Source organism: Camelus bactrianus, chromosome 34, assembly GCF_048773025.1.
Source record: "Camelus bactrianus isolate YW-2024 breed Bactrian camel chromosome 34, ASM4877302v1, whole genome shotgun sequence".
In the NCBI taxonomy this organism is placed as follows: domain Eukaryota; kingdom Metazoa; phylum Chordata; class Mammalia; order Artiodactyla; family Camelidae; genus Camelus; species Camelus bactrianus.
Genome location: NC_133572.1, coordinates 21345471 through 21365399, shown reverse-complemented (window position 1 = coordinate 21365399; position 19929 = coordinate 21345471). Strand labels below are relative to the sequence as shown.

At 40.3% G+C, this 19929-nt stretch overlaps 2 pseudogenes; both read right to left on the bottom strand.

The window, feature by feature from the left end:
* Positions 1 to 2127: 2127 nt before the first annotated feature.
* On the bottom strand, positions 2128 to 2260 carry LOC141575960 (U4 spliceosomal RNA; annotated as a pseudogene).
* A 7757-nt stretch (positions 2261 to 10017) lies between these two features.
* LOC141575911 (G patch domain-containing protein 8 pseudogene) lies at positions 10018 to 19695 on the bottom strand (annotated as a pseudogene).
* Positions 19696 to 19929: the final 234 nt, after the last annotated feature.

Sequence of the window (19929 nt, the reverse complement as noted above, 5' to 3'; positions counted from 1 at the left end):
TTCACTATAAAATTAGCTTTTCTATTTATAATTATAAAGTATTTTGGGGGGAGACACAAACATGTGCAAATATCCTTTTTCCCATTATACAGAAGTTTTGGCCACAAATTTTGGCATCCATTGATGGTTTTTTTCCTGCAAAAGTTATTACAGTGGTATATGCCAAAAAAGATTTTCTACTTCCATTATTTTTATACATGTATTAATTGGAAATATTACTAATTGCTTAAAGGAATTATGGATTTTATTTCCCACCCTACTGTGGCTTGATGATAACAATGATTAAATATGAAAATAATACTGAGTTTTAGGTTTTGTTTCCCCTCTGTTTTGGGGTAGCTATTATTAGCCGCCTTACTTTGATCTATTTGTTATTAAGGCCATTTTGTAGGGAAGTATTAAGGCTATTCCATCTTCTTTCTACCTGTCTTTTCCTCTTTGTCTCTAAAACTTAATTTTTTAAAACCATACTACCTTTTTATTTTCTACTTTTTTTTCTCTATCATCTCTTTCATGTGGAAGATATTAACCATAATGTAGAAGCTTTGGGTGTGATATCATTTGAAGAGAAATAAATTAATTAATAGAAGAGAAGAAAACAGTATTTTATTTTGGTCATTTTTTTAAGCCAGAAAATTGACACATTAGTGAGATGAGAGAAAGCAGCTTGGCATGACCAGAATGATCAATAACTTCCACAGCCCCTAGGAAACAGGTTGGAGGCAAAATTCAAACAAACCAAGGGGCCAGTAGGAAAGAAATTAAGTACACAAGTTCAAAACAGAATAACCGGCCCCTGGAGGATTTTTAAAACAGTAGAATTTTAACTGAATCTTGAAATGTTTCTGACATTCTTTGAACAAGAGGAGAGGTAGCCCTCAGGCCACAGACAGAGTGTTTTGGGGAGACTGGGAGACGTCCATCTGGAATTCCACTGCCAAGAGCAGAGTGAGGCTGGGGTGCTTGTGAAGACGCAGAGCTGGCTTGACTGGGACTCAAAGGATGGTGGTGGAAGAATGGTTTCAATTAAAAGAGGAAAAAGACCTGTAAAGTATGTTTATTTTCATCTGAAGAAGAGTTGAGGACATGTATCTAACTAACTAACTAACTCACTAAATAAATAAATAGAACAACAACAACAGCAACAAAAGCAATGAATATATGTATGTTCATGTATAACTGAAAAATTGTGCTCTACCCTGGAAATTGACACAACATTGTAAACTGATTATTACTTAAGAAAAAAAGAAAGAAAGAAAAGAAAAGAAAAAAGACAAGACAGGACATGTGTCACATGATGGTATCAGCAGTCAAGCTCATCTCAAGGGAGAAAACAAACCATTTTGAGGAAGCAGTCCTTCTGTATCATCATTTTTTCATGGGTAGATGGTAGGAATGATTTATTTTATAATCTTTCTGATGAAGGCAAACAGCTCATAAGCTAAGTCATAGCTGAATGTTTGCCCCATTCTTCACCTCGACATACTTCTGGCCATCCATCTGCACAATCTAAAATGCAAATGATTGGCACATGAACTGGCCCCCCTCTGCAAAGAGTTCCAGGCTCCCAGGATAAACTTCAGCCCACACAAGGGTGGTGGGTGCAGGAAGTCTCAGCTCCTGACGCCTGCTGCTCCAGTGCCTCCAAACTGTGCAGCTCTCAGTGGACCAGCCCTGACCCAGCCTTGGGTAGGAGAGACCAGCAAGCTCTGGGAGGAAGAAAGGGGGCTTTGGATCGTGCTCTCAACCATGTTCATTTTATTTTATTTTTGCTAGCATATTCAAAATTAGTGAAACTTCAACTGAGAAGAAATTATATTATATAGTGGTCCATTTTACCATAAATAATGCAAAAATAGACTACAGCACAGAAATGAGATAATTCATGGACAAATTTAAAATGTCTCCTGAGTTCCAACTCAACTTTGTTTGAGTGTGACGCTAAACTTCACATTTATGAAGCAGACATCACTTTCTTCCATAAACTTATCTTCCCTTACCCAACTTCTTATTTTTTATTAATTGTATGGATCTTAAGTTTTAGAGTGTTCTGAGCGTTAGAGTCAACTTCAATTATTCTTTCTCCATGATACTCCACTTTTCATTGGTCACAAAGTTCTGTCAGTTCTTCATTTAAAATATATTTCAGATTATGTTTTATGTAAGATTGCATTGAAAGAAAGTGTTGCTGTTTTTCAATTAGCAATAATCATGCCTCGGATAAACCTCACTGGCTATGATACTGCCACTGTGCAAAGCTTAAGTGTTGCTGTTTTTAAAAGTCTGTAAATGGTGGTATAATAGAAGGGGTGATTGGCTTTGGAGTCAGCCTCCAAGGCACATCATAGCTCTACTACTTTGGACAAATTAATATTTTAATGTCTTCATCCTTTAACTGAAGATAACTTCTTTGTAGCATTGTTGTGGATTAAGGTAATTTGCAAATTGAATGGCATTTAGTAGAAGTTCAATATATTTAATTTTTGTTCTGACTTTCCTAAAGAGCACAGACTGGCAAATACTCATTTTTTTCTTCCAGTTTTATTGAGTTATAATTTACACTATATAAGGTTAAGTTGTACAGCATAATGATTTGACTTCAATATATCATGAAGTGATCACCACAGCAAGTTTAGTGAACATGTATTATCTCATATAGATACAAAATTAAAGAAATAGAAAAAAAAATTTTTTTCCTTGTGAGAACTCTTAGGATTTACTCTCTTAACAACTTTTATTATATAACATACAGCAGTGTTAATTATACTTATCATGTTGTACATTACATCCCTAGTAACTGGACATTTATACCTTTTGAATGCCTTTATCCAATTTCCCCTCTTCCCACTCTCCACCTCTGGTAACCATAAATCTGATCTTTTTTTCTATGAGTTTGTTTTTGAAGTATAATTGACCTACAACACTTTGTGAGTTCCTGTTGCAAAACATAGTGATTCAATATTTCTATATATTTCAAAATGATCACCATTGTAAGTCTGGTTTCCATCTGTCACCAAACAAAGGTATCAGCTAATTACTGACTATATTTGCCACACTGTACATTTCATACCCATGACTCATTTATTTTGCAACTGCAAGTTTGTACCTCTTAATCTCCCTCACTTATTTCTCTCCTCCCTTTATCCCCCTCCCTTTTGGTAACCTTCTGTTTGTTCTTTGTATCTATGACTCTGTTACTGTCTTGTTATGTTCATTCATTTGTTTTTTAGATTCCACATGAAAGTAAAATCAAATAGTATTTGTCTTTTTCTCTCTGATGTATTTCACCTAACCTAATACCTTTCAGGTCCATCCATGTTGTCTCAAATGGCAAGATTTCATTCTTTTTTATAGCTGAGTAGTATTTCATTGCACATATGTGCCACATCTTCTTTATCCATTCATCTATTGATGGCCACTTAGGTTGCTCCCATATCTTGGCTACTATAAATAATGCTGCCATGAATGCTGGGGTGCATGTATCTTTTTGAATTAGTATTTCTGTTTTCGTCAGATAGATACCCAGGAATAGAATTACTGGATACTATGATAGTTCTTTCTTTAATTTTTGAAGAACCTCCATGTTTTTCTTAGTGACTGCACCAATATACATTCCCACTACTGCTCGAGGGTTCCCTTTCCTCCACATGCTTGCCAACACTTGTTATTTGTTGTCTCTTTGACAACAGCATTCTGACAGTTGTGAGGTAAATAGCTCATTGTGTTTTTGATTTGCATTTCCCTGATGATTAGTGATATTGGAAGTCTTTTCATGTGATATTGGCCATCTGTATGTTTCCTTGGGAAAAATATCTATTCATATCCTCTGCCCATTTTTTAATTGGGTTTTTTGTTTGTTTGTTTGTTTTGATGTTAAATTGTGTGAGTTCTTTGTATGTTTTGGATATTAATCTTTAATTTGATATAGCATTTGCAAATATCTCCTCCCACTTAGTAGGTGTCCTTTTAATTTTGTTGATAGTTTCCTTTGCTGTGCAAAAGCTTTTCAGTTTGATATAATCTCAATTGTTTATTTTTGCTTTTGTTTCCCTTGCCAGGGGAAACATAATCTAGAAAAATATTAATTAGACTAATGTCAAAAAGATACTGCCTATGTTTTCTTCTAGAAGTTTTATGATTTCAAGTCTTACATTTAAGTTTTTAAATCATTTTAAATTTATTTTTCTGCATGGCATGAGAAAATAGTCCAGTTTAATTTTTTTTTTTTTTTTTTTTTTTTTTTTTTTTTTTTTGCATGTAGCTGTCCTGTTTTCCCAGCACCATTTATTGAAGAGGCCGTCCATCACCCAGTGTATATTCTTGCCTCCTTTGTTGTAGGCTAATTGCCCATGTAAATGTGGGTTCACTTCTGGGCCTCTGCTCTGTCCCTTTGATCTGTGTGTCTGTTTGGGGCCAGCACTACGCTGTAGCTTTGTAGTGTGATTTGAAATCAGGGAGCATGATACCTCCAGCTTTTTCTTCTTTCTCAAAACTTTTGGCTACAAAGATCTTTTCTGTTTCCATGCAAATTTTGTAATTTTTATTCTACTTCTGTGAAAAATGCTATTGATATTTTGATAGAGATTGCACTGGACCTGTAGATTACCTTGAGTGGTGTGGGAATATAACAATACTAATTCTTCCAATCCATGAGGGTGGTACATCTTTCCAACTATTTCTGTTGTCTTCAGGTTCTTTCATAAGCGTCTTACACTTTTCTGTGTACAGGTCTTTTACCGCCTTAGTTAGATTTATTCCTGGGTATTCTTTTTGATGCAACTCTAAAGGAGATTGTTTTCTTAATTTCTCTTTCTAATAGTTTGTTGTTAGTGTATAGAAATACAACAGATTTCTATATGTTGGTTTTGTATCCTGCAACTTTTCTGAATTCATTGATGAGTTCTGGTAGTTTTCTGATTGTATTTTTAGGATTTTCTATGTATATATTATGTCATCTGTGAACAGTGATAGTTTTACTTCTTTCTTTCCAATTTGAATTCCTTTTATTCTTTTCCTTGTCTGGTTGCTGTGGCTAGGACTTAAATAGTATGTTAAATAAAAGTAGTGAGATTGGGCATCATTGTCTTGTTCCTGATCTAAGAGGAAATGCTATTAGCTTTTCATGACTGAGTATGATGCTAGCTGTGGGCTTGTCATAAATGGTCTTTATTATGTTGAGGTGTGTTCCCTCTGTACCCACTTTGTTGAGAGTTTTTATCATAAAAAGGATGTTGAATTTTGTCAAAACCTTTTTCTCCATCTATTGAGATGACTATGTGTTTTTATTCATCAGGTTGTTAATATGGTGTATCACATTGACTGACTTGCAGATATTCAACCATCCTTGCATCCCTGGATAAACCCCACGTGATCATGGTGTCTGATCCTTTTACTGTATTTAATATTTTGTTGAGGATTTTTGCATCTGTCTTCGTCAGTGATATTGACCTGGGTTTGTTTTATGGTTGTTTTTTTTTTTTTTTCTGATATTTTCATTGGGTTTTGTGTCAGAGTGAGGCTGGCTTCTTAGAATGTGTTCAGAAGTGTTCCTTCCTGTGCAGGTTTTGAAATGGTTTGAAAAGGATAGGTGTTAACCTCTCCAAATGTTTGGTAGAATTCACTTGTGAGAGCCTTTTGGTCCTGGACTTTTGTTTGTTAGGAGTTTTTTGTTTTTGTTTTTTAGTTTTTTTTGTTTTTTGTTTTTTGTTTTTTTAACTAATTCAGTTTCATTAGTTATAATTGATCTGTCCATATTTTTCTCCTGGTTCAGTTTTGGGAGATTGCACATTTCTAGAAATGTTTTCATTTCTTCTAGGCTGTCCATGTTATTGGTATATAGTTGTCGGCAGTAGTTTCTTGTGATCCTTTGTATTTCTGTGGTGTTTGTTGTAATTTCCTTTTCATTTCTGATTTTATTGATTTGGGCTCCCTCTTTCTCTCTCTCTCTTTCTTTTTTTGATAAGTCTGGCTAAAGGTTTATCAGTTTTGTTTATCTTCTCAAAGAACCAGCTCTTAGTTTCATTGATTTTTTTCTATTTTTCTAGTCTTTATTTTGTTTCTGCTCTGTAAATACTAATTTTTTTTTAATCTCCTCAAGTATATCTTCCCAGCTTTAAGGAGGTGTTAAAATTCAAACTTTGTATTTCTTGAGTACTTATTAATTGACATTCTGATTAAACATTAACAATGTTCTTTGGCTGGTCATTTTTATACTTACCATCAGTTGTATAAGCTGCTTTTATTTCCTAGTTACTACTGAGTCTTCTGCATTTCTCTCCCTGCTCAGAATATCAAAATCACAGGTATCAAAATCTTGGCATATCACTTTCGGAATGTTTTACATTCCTGTTTAGGATATTATTAATACTTTATTTTTAACTTTTTTTTATTGAGTTACAGTCATTTTACAATGTTGTGTCAAATTATTAATACTTTAAACAGAAGCTTTTGTTGTTTTTATTTTTGTTCTTGGGTCATTTGGTCTCTGTTGCAAAGATTCAGTGTTAGTGGGAAACAGGCATTTCTTCACTATTATAGTCTTCTGTCCCCAGTTTTAATGAACAACCAAAATATTTTATTGGCTAAGATTCAAGAAATGAATATATAACTGAGTTTGCTTGTGAATAAGTCAGTTAAAATATTTGCATCTTTGTTGTTCCACTTCTAAAAATCTGTATAAATGTCATTTCCTATTTCAGATGTTTGAGGCAAGACATGGTAGGCGGTTGTTATTTGGAAATTTCAAGAGTAAGCCCTGAAATCGTCTCTTTGGAGAAATCTAGAATTGAGAATGTATTTCCCGAATACATATACTTGTTAGTGCCTTGGTTCCTTATTTTGACAACTTTATAGTAGGACTACTGCATTGACCAGAAAAGAATAAGCTGTTTGTTTGGGGGATTTTCTGGTGAATATACTTCTGCAGTGAATCTGCCTAGAGTAAAAGAATGTATAGGTCTCATTTTATTTACGAAACACTGTTAGGTGTAAATGGGACTTTCCAATTGGTTTGACAGTTGTTCAGAACATAAATATTCAGTGTATATAAATAACTGGTTTAAATATTTGACCTTCAAAGTTGTACTCAAACACCTTGATAAAATATTATTAAATAGCAGTTAAAAATCACCTAATTCAGGGATCAAGAGACTTCTCCTGTAAAGAATCAGACAGTAAATATTTTAGGTATTGTGGGCCATACGCTCTCTGTTGCAAAGACCCAGCTGTGCTATTATAGTGCAAAAGCAGCCAAAGACAGTACATAAACAAATGAGAGTGACACTCAATAAAAGTTTATTTAGAAAAACAAGCAAGAGACTATAATTTGCCAATGAGTTTCAGTTTTAAAATATACTATATATGGGAACTCTGTACTTTCTGTTCAATTTTTCTGTAAACCTAAAACTACTCAAAAAAAAAGTATTGCTATTTTTAAAAAGTCCCAGAAAATAAAAATAATTGGGAATCAAGATTAAAACTTCCATGGCATCGCTTGGTTTTCACTGAATGGTAATCTACTAGATGATTAACTCACAAGTCCTGACTGGCACGTATGCTCTCAGAGGGTCTCATACTATTCTGTTTTACAGGGATCTTTTTTAGGACTTACTTTATTCATTGATTAAAACAAACAAAAAATTGTGACATACTGTTACCTTATGAACCATAGCATCAATGCCCAGAGCACCTTCTTTGATGCGTGGGGGACTTGTTAGAGAAATTGATCATTTAAAATATGTCCTTGGTTGAACAGAAAATCATTCCTGAAGAGTTTTTAATTATACTGCTATTCTCCGGTCATTGATATGTTAATTACTTTGAGTTTCGACCCTACAGTATCTATTTTTCTTCTATTCTATGAATATAGCAAGGAGTATATGTTTCAGTAAGTCAGCTAAAATATTTACAGTCATTGGCTGTAATACCTAGCTAACTCATCTGACAATTAATTTGAAAAATTCATTTAAACTAATATGTTGTAGCTGAATTAACTTTTGAAACTTAAATGTGACTATAATGTATGTATTTACTTTTAACCTTTCTATTGTGATATACAGCACATACAGAAATGTGCATAAGACAGAGATGTCCAGTTTAACAAGTTATCATAAAGCAAACAGTGGAACTAGCAGGCAAGTCAGGATATGGAGCATGGCCACCGTCTCAGAGACCTCTTGTATGCCCCGGTCCAACCATAACTCCTTCCCTAACTCCTAGGGCTAACTACAGTTGTGATTTTTATAGTAGCCCTTTCCTTTTCTTTATATGTGTACAGCTCTAAACAGTATAGTTTAATTTTGTCTCTTTTTAAATTTTACATTTGGACTCACATAGTATGAATCCTTCAGTTTATGAGTAATCCTTTGTACTGTATTCATTTTAGCTATTCAACAATAAAAATGGCCATGGTAGACTGAAATGATGAAATACTGAGCTATGTTCAAGGCTGTGTTCAGTAGAACTGCTCCCATGGGTGACCTGTCAAATGGTTGGTGTCTCTTCCTGCCCTTTAATTGCATTTTCTACCATGCAGGACGCTGTTGCAGGCGCCTAATGACGACCAGGGTGGGTGGTGAAAGGCACACCTTTCACCTTTTATCACCCTAAGTTTTACGGTGATAGGATTGACTTTGTTGTGTTAAAGACTGGTTATAAAGATCTTAAAAATGTGAATGTTGTATACATACAGTAGATACACATAGCACATGTACAAACTTGTGTTTCTGACTAAAGAAACACTTTAATCACCAAAACATTTGATTTTACATAAAAAATATTTTGTTTTTCAGGTGAAATTTCCACCGATGATGGAAATCATAACTGCTGAGCAACTGATGGAATATTTAGGTTAGTGTTGAAAAGTGAATGATTTTTAGATCTTTTAATATAAAACAAAGTTTTCAAAACTTACAAATATATTATCAAATTTCACCTTTTGAAGTGCTATTACATGAGCTATTTTTAAATTATAATTTTTAATCTCTTACTTTAAAAAATTTATCAGTATATTACTGTCTTGGATGTTCAAGCCTTCTTTCTGACCAGCATTAAAATTTTGTAATGTAAATATGGAGACTGGTGACATCTGGAAAGTAACAAGATACATATTAATTCCAATAAATTGCAGAATGGAAAATGAAACAGAAACTCTAACACTTCATGCAGAAAGTGTTTAAAAATATTCAGTAGACTTGAACTAAAACCCAGGAAGGACTTTAGAACAGTGCTACCCTGAATATAATTCACTGATCTCTACCTGTCTATAAAATGCTAGTTACTAGTCTGCAGTGAGACAGAGGCTTGTATTAGAATGTAGAGCATTTAAATTAGTAAGCACACTGTTTAGTCCATCTGAAATTTTTTTCAGAGCAAAATTTTCTTGATGAAGGAAACAGTATATTAAATTGCATTCTTACAAAAGCTTCTTATTTCAAAACAGACCAGTAATGCACAGTTTGCAGACCAGCTGCATTGAGTAGAACTTGTTTACGGAGCAGGTAGTTATATATAACACTGAAATATTTTATGATTTAGCAAATAAAACCTTTTATGTTTATACTGTTACCAAATAGGAAATCTTAATCCATATTTACAGCTTTTTTAGTAATTAAATTTTTATTTTAAAAAATCTCTTTAGTTTATTAGTTTGCCTGTGCCATTCCAGACAACTAGCTAACTGATTTTTTGTGAGATGTAGGTCTAGTGAAGTAATTAAGATTGCATCTTTTCGAAGACCTTTTCCTTTATGTAAGTAATATCATTTAATCCCATTCACCAGTCAGGGAAACTCATAGTTAACTGTTGACTATTTTGAATACCTAGATATCTGGAAATAGAATTTCTGTTTATACCCTTTTTAGTCTAGCTTGGTGGTGATTCTTTTTTCTTTCTCCCTTCCTTCCTTCCTACTTTCCTACCTTCCTTCCTTCCTTTTTTCTTTTTTCTTTTCTTTATTTTCTTTTCTTTTTTTCTTTCCTTTCCTTTCTCTCTCTCTCTTTCTCTCTTTCTTTCTCTTTCTTTCTTTCTTTCTTTCTTTCTTTCTTTCTTTCTTTCTTTCTTTCTTTCTTTCTTTCTTCTTTCTTTTCTGCATCTAGCAGAAAACAAATACTTTATTTTTTTGTTTTCAGTTTATAACCTTTGAAGTTTCTTAATTTAACTAGGGCAAACATATTTACATAAAGCCACCAGAACAAGGATCACTTAAAGAGCTGGATGTAAAAAATATGATTGCAGTATACTACAAATATGGAACCTTTTTTATATGAACTACAAAAAGCAGCATTTATGTTTATAGAGTTCAGTGCGATTGTTTACATTAAAAAATCCTATAAATTAAGAAGGCAACAACGTGACAGAAGAAAATACAACCGCTGGACACATGAGCTCCTCTCTGGGGAAGCACGTGGGTGACTCTGTCCTGCAGAGCTTCTATTCATGACACGATCTTCTTTTCTGGGATATGCAGGTGTCTCTTCTGGGGTGACGGACACGAGGACAACAGTGCCAAATGTGTGACTCTTTGTGTGGGAAGTGGATCGAATGACAGCCTGAGTGGCATCTAATTCCAGGTCAGACCCCCTTTCCACCTCACCCTGGATAAATAAGGTCACCAAGGTCAAAGACACTGAGAAGACAAGACAAGATAGACAACTCACCAGCCAGAAAGGAGAAAAATGTTTTAAAATTTATAGCTAGAAGTGCAGAGTATAAAAAGTAGATGGAGGAGGGGAATATTTCAACTTGACAGTTGGGCGGTGTTGCTGCAGAGGGGCGGGTAGCACTTCCTGGTGCGCTGTAGCTTAGGAACACAGGCGAGGGAGGGGCAAACAGAAAGGGGAAAGGGAACAAAATCCCTTTTGGGGATAGCAGTAGATTTTAGAGCAAACCCTTTAGAGTAAACCCAAAGCAAACCTCAAATCTAAAACCACCCCTGCAAGTCATAATTCAATTCTTTGGCGGTCAGACAGCCCATCCCAGCTTTTACTTGCTGGTATTAATGGCTCAACACTCCCAAAGGAAGAGTTATGGGCCACCTTCCCTGGCCCTACCTGGACTTCTATCCCTCAGCTCATGTGCCCTGGCTGGGGTGGTGTTGCAGGTCCTGACCTGAGAAGATGGGGTGAAGCAGTGGGTGAAGGCGGGGGTGGTGGCAGCTGCTGCGGCAGGCCGCGAGACAAGCAGGGCCGGTTAGAGGGCAGCATGTGGGACGGGGCGGAAGGCGAAAGGCCCAGGATGGACCGCTGAGGCGGGAATGATGTGGATGGGATGGCTAGTGAGAAAGGTGGCAGGGTGGCCAGGGATGATTGCGTGAGTAAGGTGGGACAAGGAAATGAGGATCAGGTGAGGCTGGGGAGTATGATGTACTGGGGCAAGTGCTGGGGTGAGGGTAGGGGTGGATGCCGATGGCGGCGGCAGCTGCTGCGGCGTGATGCTGTAAGACGCAGGCTGAGCGGCTGTGCCGGAGGTGGCAGAGGCTGTGGCTGGCTGCTGAGTGTGGACGGGCTGCCGGGCTGGAGCGGCTGGGCCGGGGCAGCAGAGGCTGGGCAGGCCTTTGCTCGCTGGGCCAGCAGCTGCTCTGGGTGTGTGCTGTGCAGCCTGCTGGAGCTTGCTGTGCTTCTCCAGCCCTTGAGGGGGCTGCTAGGGCAGCACCTCGGCCCATCAGCTGAGTCAGTCCTAGGCTTCCCCCCGACCCCGGAGGTGCATAACTGGGGAAGTGCGCCAGGTCTGACGCTGTAGGCAGCAAGCCGGGTTCCACAGGGCCTGGTTGGCTGCCACTCTCCGAGGACTCGAGGGTGTCCCCAGCACTGGCGTCAGGGAGCAGTTATGGGTGATGGTTGGGTCCCCAGGATAGCAGTCAGAGTGCACTGGGGAGCCTAGCGGAGCCACAGGGTGATTAGCAGTGGCTTCTTCAGACTCTGGCTCTTCTGGGGGCAGGTCTGATAAGGGGCCGGCTGTTTCCTCTGAGGGGAGCTGATGTCCAGATGGGGCATCTCTGCTCCCTGGAGGCCCTTCTCCTGTCTCTGGCTGTTCTTGCTCTCCCCCCTTTCTCAGCCAGACTCTTCACATTTCTTGGTGCTAGGCTTTCGGGAAGCTGGGAGCTTTCCTATCGGTAGAAGAACAGACTTACTGCCAAGAGAAGGTGGGAGCTTGGGCCCAAACTTACCTTGTGGAGGGTCCTTGAGCTTGAGCCAGCTTTACTAGGGGTGGCCAGCATCTCCTCACTCACACTGGGTTTCCTCTCCACTTTCCTCGACTGAATCTTCTCCAGTAGTTTGGCAGTGACAGTTCTTGTCTTCAGGGCTGCAGTCACTTTCTGACCCTCTTCCTGCACCGATGTTGCTGTTCTGGGAAGGTGGGCCTACCCCTCTGCCATCTTCTTCTTCTCCCCGGGGCCTTCTCCCCAACCCGATCGGAAACAGTGGGGCGACCGGGAGCGGTAGATTTTAAAGCGAATGAAGTCTCAACAACCAGACCGCCTCTCCTCGGGGCTCTCGTGACCCCATGATCCCTTCCTGGAGCCTGACCTCTGGGAGGGGCTCCAGGTGTGCGGCCGCGGCCCCTGCTGCAGCTCCGGCTCCGCCGCCGGCTGTGGGACCTCGGTCGCCCCCTCGTGCGACTCTGAGCCAGGCGCCGGGACTGGCCGCAGCTGGGGCTGTGGTCATCACCAGAAGATGAGTATTTGTGCGCTTTGGACCGGTGCTTGGAATTGGCGTAGTCTGAGTCATCCGAGTCATGGGAGCTTTTGGATTGCCTTCGTGATCGGTCACTATAGCCACTGTAGCTGTCACCAGAGGAACTGCGCGGCCTACTCTGGCAGCTCTGGTCTGAAGACGCGTCTGAGCTACTTGAGTAAGAAGGCCGGGGAGGAGCGGCGTGAGGAGCGGCGCCGGCCAGGCCGTGAGCGGCTGCGGGAGTGCTCGCTGCCCGGCTCCTCCACCCCCTGCTCCCCCCTCCTCCCTCCTCCTCACTGTACTGGGGTGGGGACTTCAGGTGCAGCCGGCGTGACGAAGCACCATCACTATCCTCACCTCCTCTGCTGGGTCGACTCCGATGGCTGGAGCGGCTGCTCCGTTTGGTGCTAGCTCCTCGCCGGCAGGATGAAGCTGGAGGTTCATCTTTGTGTTTCCTCTCACCGTGATCTTGGGAGGTGCCACCGGCCCCACCGTCATCCTTCTTGCCGCTATTTCCTTCTTCAGCTGGAAGGGGTCTCTGCTGGGAACCGTCCTGAGTTCGCCGCGTCTTCGTGCTGGTGCAGGGCTACCACTCCCAGCGGTTCTGGTTTGGGCCCCAGCTCAGAAGCTGCTGGGGCTGATGACTTATTTTTCTTTTGTTTTCATTTCTTGCGCTTCTTAGACTTCTCCCCAGACTCTGCCTTAGAGCTTTTCTCTTCTGGGTCAGCTTTGTGTTTCCATTTGTGTTTGCTGGATTTTTTGTGTTGCTTTTTCGTTTTGTGTCTGTGGGACTTACCAGATCATTCTTTCTTGCTAGGAAGGCTTCTCCATGTGTCTTCTGTCTCTGACCCATGGCTGCCTCTGGATTCTTGCTTATTCAGGCTGCTACAGGCAGACCCTGAAGCAGGGGCATCCAATCCGCCTCCTGAAGAATGCTCTACATTATCCCCCTCTTCCTTGCTTTTATTTGGCTCACCAGGATCACAGCCTTGGAGATGGTCCTTTGAGGAGCCTCCTATGTCCTTTGGCTTTTCTGTCCCTTTAGCTCTGGCATCGTTGTTCTTTGAAAGCTTAAAGTCAAAGTACAAAGAGTTACAACTGTATGAAATGGAGGGTTCTGCCTTCGTGAAAATTAATAGTTCTGATGGCCAGTGGAGGGCAGTGCTTTCATCTTTGCTCAAAACTGGAAAGAAGGGACCAGTAGGATGTTTAGGCCCCTCCTGGCTTTCTTTCCCTGGTGGAGGGGCCTGAGGGGGTTCTTTAGAAGAGTTGGACTCTCTGAATCCTTCTGACTGACTTTCTAAGCTTTGTTCACTTGCATCCCCTCCTGAGGTCGTCTTTGTCTCAGCTTTGCTCCTACGCTCTGAGGGCTCAGCCACACTGGTTTCCATCGGTCTTTTCTAATCCTTGGCTTGCTGCCAGCTTGACGCAGCCCTTAGGCTTGGGAGAACTACTTGTTTTGCTCTCTGGGGCATTCTTTGGGTGTGTACTATTATCACCTTCCCTTTGCTCACTGGCTGTCATGAAAGTAGGAAAGGAAGATTAGGTTTTACTTCGCACTGTGCTGGGGGGATGTAGTGGTAGTATTCTGGCTCTGCAGCCCCAGCTCCTTCTTCTTACTTCATTCTTTTCAACTTAGATAATGTTGAGACAAGGGACCCTCCATCCTGAGGGTGTTCATCCTCTTTTTTACCATCAAGATTACTGCTACCATCAGAGTCTCCCACCTTCTGAAGTCCTTAGTCAGAAGCCTTCTCATCAGCTTTTGTTCCCTCTTCAGAGGTCCCTTCCTCTGCCTGGTCACTGAAAACTGATGCTATTGATTCAAGTTTGACAGGACCCTTCTTGGCAAAGGAAAATGACAGCCCCAGTTTTTGCAGTGGGGTCCCCAGATTATTCTTAATGCCAAAGCTGATGCCTTGAGAGGCTAGCCAGCGAGCCTGTGCCAGTCGAGTGGTATTAGTGATTTGTATTGCAGTGAAAGGGCCTCCTTTATCTGTGGAGAATTCAGATCCCAGGCCGCAAGTAGCGGGCCACTTCCAGGTGCACATTCAGCTTGTTTTCTTTGCTCTGCCAGCTCATGGAGCCACCGTAGGGCTTTCTCCTGTTTCCCCTCATCCCTGCGGGATTTTGAAGATACATTTCAAGCAAACTCTTTCTGCTTAAGATCTTTCCATCTCTGCTGTGTGCATGACCATAGGAGTTGATATGGTTGTCAAATTCCTGGTGTTTCTGATATCGCTTATCACGGAGTTCACAGTAAAAGCTGGCTCTGAGATCTTCCAATGCTTTGGCAATTGCCTTTTCTTTGTCAACATAATCCCTGTACTTATGTCTCAGTTCTTCTGTGTCTTCTTTTTCCAATTCTAGGACACGGCGCCGTACCGTAGCATCTTCAGCATAATCAAGCTCCATTTCCATGCAAACCCATGCCCATGACATCATACTTGACAACAATCAGAATGGGATCAGTTTTCCCCTGCAGAGATTTTCCCCAATGCCTGGCCCAGCTTCCACCCATGTGTCTGGAGTAAGTGATGTCCAATACTCTCCAGTTGTATAGGCTTGTCAAGTGATGCTTGTTCAATTTCCAAATGTCTTTCTTCATACTGATCAAAGTGATTACCCTGAAAATCTTGGTCCTTGTTGAAGTGGGAGAAGCATTCTGCCCTCTTGCTGCCTTCACTCCTCTCAGGACGATGCTCTCCGGTTCACTCCTTCCCTCCCATGACACCTGCCCCCTTGCTCCCCTCTTGGTGATTCTTAAACTTTGTGATTTCTGAATTACATTTCATGGAGAAGGCTGAAATATGCTTGGTGCTTTTGAGGAACAGCCAGTATGACTGCCAAGGACTATGCCAAGGGAAGGTATTAGGAGATGAGATTAGTGAGGTAATAGTGTAATATCATATAGGGCGCTAAGCTATTGTAGCAACTTTGACTTTTGCTGTGAGTGATCTGGAAAGCCATTCAAGTATTTTGGACAGAGGATTGACATGATCTGACTTTGAGTTTCACTAGAATTCTCTGGCTGTCATGTTGAAAATAGAAGTTGGTAGGGGGTAAAGACAGAAGCAGGGAGATCAGTCAGGAAGCTGTCACACTGGCAAAAGATGGTGGTGTCTTCAAACAGGGTGGTAGAAGTGGAGATTATAAACTGTGCTCAGATTCTGGACACAGGGCTGACGGAATTTGCTGATCAGTTGAATGTGCAGTGTGAGTGAAGTCAAAGGCTAGTTACCCTGTAGTTTTTGGTTTGAACAACCAGAAAGTTGGAGTTAATATCAATTGAAACAGGAAAAAAAATGGAAGGAACATGTTTAGGGAGGAAAATGAGGAGCTTGGTTTTGAGATGTTTATTGACATCCAAGTGAAGATACCAGGGAGGCAGTGGGGTGTAGAGTTCAGAGAAGAAGTGTAAATCATCACTGTACAATAAGACTTCCTGTGTTGATGGACATGTTCTATATCTGTGCTCGCCAGTTTCGTAGTCCCTAGCCTCATGTGGCTTGTGAGCTCTTAAAGTGTAGCTAATGTGACTGAGGAGCTGAATATTAAATTTAATTTTAATTAATTTAAATTTATATGGCCACATGTTACTGCTGGCTACTGTATTAGACAGTGTACATCTAGCCTGTTAATAACATTTGGGAATAGACAACATATATAAGTGGTAGTTAGACTGAGAGATCACGAATAGAATAAATGTAGATAGAGAAGGGAGGAGATGAGTGGACTGAATCTGGGACATGCCAGTGATTAGAAGCTGAAGAAGAGGAAGAATAGGCGTGCTCAGCTTTGTCGGAGACAGACAGGAGACTGATTGCCCAGAATCTAAATGAAGAGGTTCAAAGAAAAGTGAGAAATGAGCTGAATCAGACGCTGCTAAAAGGTCTTGCAGGATAAAAAAGACTATAAAAATGACCATTGATCGAGCCATAGGGAAGTAATGAGTAACCTTGACAAGTACACGGGATGAAAACCTGACTGGAATGGGCACAAGAGAAAATCAGAAGCCCTCAGACATAGCCAGCAGGAATGTAACAGTGCAGCCACTGTGGGAAATGGTTTATCAGTTCCTTAAAAAGGTAAATACAGAATTACCATAGGAACCTACAGTTTCACCCAAGAGAAGTAAAAATACATGTCCATACAAAAACCTGTACTGAAATATTCATAGCAACATTATTCATAATAGCCATAACATAGAAACAGCCCAGCTATCCATGAATTTATGAATGGGTACACAAACGTGGTGTAGCCATATGCTGAGTCATTATTCAGCCTTAAAAAGGGATGTACTGATACATGCTAAGGTATGGAAAAGCTTTAAAGACATGATAAGTCAAAGAAGCCAAGTCACAGAAGACCACATATTATGTGATTCCATTTATACGAAGTGTCCAGAACGGGCAAATGTATACAGACAGAGAGTAGGTCAGTGGTTGCTTAGAACCGGGGGAGGTAGGAGGGAAGTAGAGACTGACTGCTAATAGGTATAGAATTTCTTTTAGTTGGGGAAACAAAAATGTTTTAAAATTAGATCATGTTAATTTCACAATCCTGTTAATATACTTTAAAAACATTGATACTTTCAATGGGTTAATTGTATGGTAAGTGAATTGTATTTCAATAAAGCTGTTTTTAAAAAGAGAAAGGTAAGGAATTGACAAGAGTACTTGAGACGAATAGAAGAATTAGTCTTAGGTAGCACAGCTAGTTCATCCTTAGCAACAGGAGGGAAGATAGGATGTATTAAAAATAGATGCAGGTAAGTGGGTAGATGGTGGTTGTGGTAGCTTGTTGGAAGGTCTTTTGACTGGTTTTTTTTCTCTCAGTGAAATGGGAAACCAGACCATCAGCTGAGAGTGAGGATGAGGAGGAGCTGTTGAGGATGGGAAGGAAGGTGTAACACAGATGAGTGGGAGAGTGAGGAGGGAGGTGCAGGACGATTCCTCAGCATCACCTGTGAGGTTGGTGAGACCAGCCAGCAGGGCTTCTCCAGTCACATTCCGCTGCACGACGACAGGTCTGAATAGCGGGATTTAACCAGAGCTGGGTTTTTGCCAAGTGAGCACGTTGAAGAGTCTACAAAGTTGAAGATATGTGTAGAGAGTGATTATAAACATGAGCCATAGAATTTAAGTTGCATTAAGAGACAATAAGGCTATAAATACGTGGAAGGAAAATGTGATTGGATTAATGGATGGTAGGCCCTGATAGAGCTGAAGAATTTTTGGAACCTGGTAATAGCAAACCCATGTGACCATAAGATCTGAGATAAGCTGAAATAGAAGATTTTTGTTGGAGAAGAGGTCAAGAAACAAAGGCCAGGGTATCAGATGGGTTATCTCTATGAGTATTGAAATTACTGAAATTTATGGCAGGGTTTGTGTCAGAAAGAGAGTTGGAAATGAGGAGATTCAATGAGAACTTCTCAAGACCAGTCAGAAGTTGGTGGAGGACTATAGTCAGGTGGGTGGATAATGGGTAGTATTAGATGATGGCACGGGTATTGCAACTCGGCATTTCAGGGAGAAGAGGGAGAAGGATTGACAATGAGGAGCAATAGATATCTGATCTACCTCCAGGCTCACTGGTAAGAATGTATGAGAGAAAAGAGCTTTCACTAGAGAGGGTGGGAGTGTCATCAAAGGACAAATTTAATTTAGGCAAGAAGGTAAAGGACAAATTAAGAAAACAAAATACTTGGAAAATTTTGTTGTTGAGAGACCATGAGTTCCAGGGGACACTGAAATTCAAGATAAGAATTTAGGAGTCATTCGTATAAAAATAATATTTAAATCTTTGGAAATTGGTGAGATCATGAAGAGAGAAAGTATAGAGAGAGCACAGAAGTGGGTCCAGGATTGTCCCCTGAAGCTTCCCAGCATGCCAAGATTTGGGTAAAGCAGTGTTTCTCACCTTTTTTTTTTTTTTTCATTGTTCCCCCAAGGAGCCTTTGTAGACATTTGTGTCCTAATCACTCACTCCAGGAAATTTTAACACCACAGATGCACTGTTTGTCTCTTCATGTACTGTGACCCTTTGAAGGCCACAAACCATTATAATATCTGAGATAACTTCCCCCCACCTTCCAAGAAGCGTTTTTTGCTCCTTTGGGGGCAAGGTTGCCTCCACTGAACTGCATGGGTCAGAGGATAGAGAAGTGAGGGGAGGAGTAACCACTAAGACAGGAGAAAAGCCAGAAGAGGGTGACATAGTGAAGCCAGGAGAAGGAGCGTGTGAGAAGGGACAAGAAAGGGTCCTGAATACTGGAGAGGACTTTCCACATGATTTGGCAACGTGGAGGTTACTGTGACCGTCACAGAAGCAGCGTCAGCACACTGACGGGCCAGAAATGCAGCGGTGAGCGAAGAGCATCCAAGAGGCGAGGAAATGAAGACTCAAGCGCAGGCGGCTTCGAGAAGCTTGTCTGTAGACGAGTACGAGGAGTCGGCGAAGAGCGGGAGGAGGCTTAATGGGGAACATGAGACCTGCTGTCAGTTGTGTGATACAGTTAGACTCTAAACCCTTACAAAGGAGCAGAAAGAATGTTTTGGTAGGTGGAAACTATTTTAAGCTCAAGCTAGAGGTGAAAACATGTAAGACGTATTTGGAAGAACGGTGAAGGAGTACAATTTGCCCGTGGTTGGTAGCTGTGTGTCACGCTGTTTTAGGGATGGAGACTGTATTAGTAGGCTGCAGCTAAGCTCAAGAGTCTTGGGAGCTAAGCAGGACAGTTTGGGTTTACTATGGTAGGCCGCTTAATTTATCTTAGTTTCTTACGTGGAGTAAATAACATGTTAAATGCAATGTTTGGGGTGGTCTGGTTGAGACCAAACAAGAAACAGTAGTTCACATGTAGTCAAATATTAACAGATTTTTGAATGCCTACTATATATAGAAAATGTGTATTTTTGAGCCCAGTTTCCTATTCATCTCTTCCATTATCCAACCACTGTCTGCCCTACTTTTTTTGTTCTCATATTGTGACCATAATCACCTAAACCTGCACTGTCCAGTATAGTAGTCACTAGCCACAGGTGGATATTGAGCGCTTGAAATATTGCCAGGGTGAACTGAGATGTTCTCGAAGTGTAAAATACACCCTGGATTTCAAAGATTTAGCCCACACAAAAAAGAATATAAAATATCAATAATTATTTAAAACGATTATGTGTTGAAATTAAATATTTATAATATACTAGGCTAAATAAAATGTTATTTATTAATTTCACCTCTTTCTTTTTACTTT